Source organism: Rana temporaria, chromosome 9, assembly GCF_905171775.1.
Source record: "Rana temporaria chromosome 9, aRanTem1.1, whole genome shotgun sequence".
In the NCBI taxonomy this organism is placed as follows: Eukaryota; Metazoa; Chordata; class Amphibia; order Anura; family Ranidae; genus Rana; species Rana temporaria.
Window position 1 is genome coordinate 51,938,095 of NC_053497.1, and position 4,093 is coordinate 51,942,187.

Genomic DNA, 4,093 nt, shown 5'->3' on the forward strand with positions numbered 1-4,093 from the left:
TATGTAGGTCAGGTCAGTGTATGCAGGACAGGTCAGTGGGTCAGGTCAGTGTATGTAGGTCAGGTCAGTGGGTCAGGTCAGTGTATGTAGGTCAGGTCAGTGGGTCAGGTCAGTGTATGTAGGTCAGGTCAGTAGGTCAGGTCAGTGGGTCAGGTCAGTGTATGTAGGTCAGGTCAGTGGGTCAGGTCAGTGTATGTAGGTCAGGTCAGTGTATGCAGGACAGGTCAGTGGGTCAGGTCAGTGTATGTAGGTCAGGTCAGTGTATGCAGGACAGGTCAGTGGGTCAGGTCAGTGTATGTAGGTCAGGTCAGTGGGTCAGGTCAGTGTATGTAGGTCAGGTCAGTGGGTCAGGTCAGTGTATGTAGGTCAGGTCAGTAGGTCAGGTCAGTGGGTCAGGTCAGTGTATGTAGGTCAGGTCAGTGGGTCAGGTCAGTGTATGTAGGTCAGGTCAGTGTATGCAGGACAGGTCAGTGGGTCAGGTCAGTGTATGTAGGTCAGGTCAGTGTATGCAGGACAGGTCAGTGGGTCAGGTCAGTGTATGTAGGTCAGGTCAGTGGGTCAGGTCAGTGTATGTAGGTCAGGTCAGTGGGTCAGGTCAGTGTATGTAGGTCAGGTCAGTGGGTCAGGTCAGTGTATGTAGGTCAGGTCAGTGTATGCAGGACAGGTCAGGTCAGTCTATGTAGGTTATGTCAGTGTGTGTACACACACACGTAGGTCAGGGTATGTGTGTCAGGTAGGTCACCCCGTGCCACTCCACTGACCGCGCACGAACCCCCCCGGTGCCGGCTTGGCTGAAGCCCCTGGTCTTTTTGGCACCTAGCAACGCCCCTGCGAGTGAATGAAGTGAAAATGAAGTTCTATGCTTCTGAGCATGCGCCGATTTGTTTCCGAGCATGCGTCGTAATTTTGCACGTCGGAATTTGTACACGCGGTAGGAAATTTCCGGATTTACGGATTTTTTCCTGACGGGAAAATAAAGAACCTGCTCTCTATCTTTTTCCAGCGGTTTTCCGGTTGGAAAAAGTCTGATAGAGCATACACACGATCGGGATTCCCGAGCAAAAGCTCTCATCTGACTTTTTCCGACGGGAAAACCAATCGTGTGTACGTGGCATGAGAGTGCTTTGAGCAAAGGTTCACTGTACTGTATGGAGAAGAGATCAGGCATCTGATTTCTCCTCTGTAGTATCCAATGGTCATCCTGGAGGTAAATACCAGAGTTTGCTGATAAAATTTAAATCAAACTCATGGCTACTCTTCATCTCGCTGACACCAAGGGGGGGGCACTTTTCATCACACTGACACAAACAAAGGGGGCGCTCTTCATCTCTGTTTGTTTCTCTCTGTTTATTACTTTGCTTGTATTTTTTTTTTTTTGCAGACCATGCCTGGCAAGATGTTTTCAGTAACCACACTTCTGTTTATCTGTGGAATTCTCTTTGGCCTTTGCCAATGCAAACTAAAAGAAAACAGGGAATGGGAAAAGTTTAAAACAAAGCATATCACCTCTAAAACTACCACTGAATTCAACTGCAACAGTACCATGAACGATCCTATATATACTCCAGATGGGCAGTGCAAGCCGGTCAATACCTTCATCCATTCAACCACTGGACCAGTCAAGCAGATCTGCAGAGGAGCCACTGGCGTAAATAAAAGAAGTAGCCAAACATTTCCGTTAACTATTTGCAGAAGAACAGTCAGGTGTGAATATTCTCAAAGCATTACCACCGATTACATATGTGTCACCTGCAGAGATAACTTTCCTGTTCACTTTGTTAATATAGGAAGGTGCTAATAATAATAAAAAAAAAAAAAAAATTACCTTCTGCTTTACTGCATCCTATGCTTTTATAAACGTATAACAGTCATTTTGCCTACTAATGCCACATCTTAAATCCTATTTCACATTGTTTTTTTTTTATTTTCTTTTTTACAAATTGTGTAATCTGCCTTTTAAACCCCAAGCATACTTATTAAATAGACAAAAAGAAATATTCTTTATTCAATAAAGAGCTCTTATGCTTAAAGCGGACCTTCAGTAATTTATTCAACTTTCGATCTATTAAATCTTCTGCCCTTGTTGTTTTAACTTTGGATAGTAAAACATTTTTTTCTGCCAGTAAATACCTTATACAGCCCACTTCCTGCTTCTTTGAAGGTAAATTGGGTATCTGGCGCTCCAGGAGGCAATGCCCTTAGTTTGTAATAATCTACATTTGATTAGTCAGTCTTTAGGTAAAGACAAAGTTGATAGGGATACACCGGGTTTTCTGAATTCTCCCCACTGTGGAATAACACTAAATTGAAGGAAATCCTCCAGATAGGAAAGGTCAGAGCATGGGAAATAAATGGCATTAAAAGGTTGAAACAGCTGTATAAAGAGGATAAATATAGGAAATTTCAGGATTTAAGAGAGGAATTTAAGATACCACAATACTCATTTTTTACTTATATACAGGTGGGTCATGCCCTTGAAGCCCAATTTAGGACACAAACCCTAGTGTGGTGTGAAATGCCCCTTTTCCAAAATTTAGGCAAGGTAGGACCAACTAAGGGACTTATCTCTGAACTATATAAACAGATAGGTAAAAAGGCTAATATGGGCTTGCATCTCCTAAAAATAAAAGAGAAATGGGAGGAGGATGTGGGGGAAGTGACACAGGATCAGTGGCGGAGGGTCTTGGAGATGGGGCCGAAGGTTTCGGTCTCACCCCCACAAAGGGTCTCCCACCTGATGCTGGTAAATCAAGCTTATTATACACCCAAACGTCTGTTCAACTTCGGAAGAAGAACAGATGACAAATGTCCTAGATGCCAGGGGACTGGAGACCTAGTACACATGGTGTGGCGATGCCCAAAGTTGTTCCGTTATTGGGAGGGAGTGTTAAGTGTCTTAGGGGAGACATTTGGTATACCTTTGGAGGCGGAAGCCACACTATGTGTACTGGGATATAGGAGGGAACGGAAGGAGAAGAAAATCACTACAGTGGCATTATTGAGATGCTTGTTCCAAGCCAGAAAATTTATAATGTCAAGATGGCAGGCGATAACACCCCCGGCAATAAGAGAATGGATTGGAGCAGTAAACGAGACGATCTGTAAAGAAAGAGCAGTGTATACAAAAAGAGGTAACCTTAAGGAGTTTGAGGAGATGTGGAGGCCTTGGCTGGAAGAGAAGGGCCCGCCCCTCTAGTGGGTAAGAACTATAGCTGGGGTGAAGTAGAAATAAAAATAACACCCTAAAATAAAGACATATGTGTGCCAACTCAGGTAAAACTTGGGCTGGCCTTGAAACCTCACCGGGGGAGAGAGGAAAACGGATGGAGGGACCAGTTATATAAAACTAAGGGTGAAGAGATTAAGTACTAACCACACCGTGAACAGGTATAGGAATAGTTCTCCTGATCAGTAGATGTGATCTGAGCATTTTTTCTTTTTTTTCTTTTTTTTTCCCTCCTTTTCTCCTTTCTCTTGGATGTCGTTTTTCCTTCCTTTTATAAACAAGATAATCAATGTGTACTTACCTTTTATATTATCTGTATTTTATATTAAGATTAAGATACCTATAAGGAATGATGTCGGTTCCTGAAATTTTTTATGAATGATTTGTTTAAATAATCAAATGTGAATAAGAAAAAAGACAAATAAAGAATGAAAATTTAAAAAAAAGACAAAGTTGAACCACTTTGGACCTGATCCACAAAAACCGGCCGTAACTTAACTTTTGCCATTTAAGTTACACCGCCGCAAAATCTCTACCTAAGTGCCTGATCCACAAAGCACTTACCTAGAAATTTTCAGCGGTGTAACTTAAATCCGTCCGGCGCAAGGCGTGCCTAATCTAATGGGGCGAGTCCCATTTAAATTAGGCGCGCTCCCGCGCCGGACGTACTGCGCATGCTCCCGACGTTATTTTCCCGACGTGCTTTGCGCGGATTTACGTTGCGCCGGGTTTTGAGAATCGCGACGGGCGTAAAAAAAAAAAAGAGTTGTGGCAGGGAAAAAATTAAAAATAAAAAAAAATGACAGCGACGCGGGATAGAAGGGTATACTTTTACAAGGTGTAAACAGTTTACACTTTGTAAAAGCA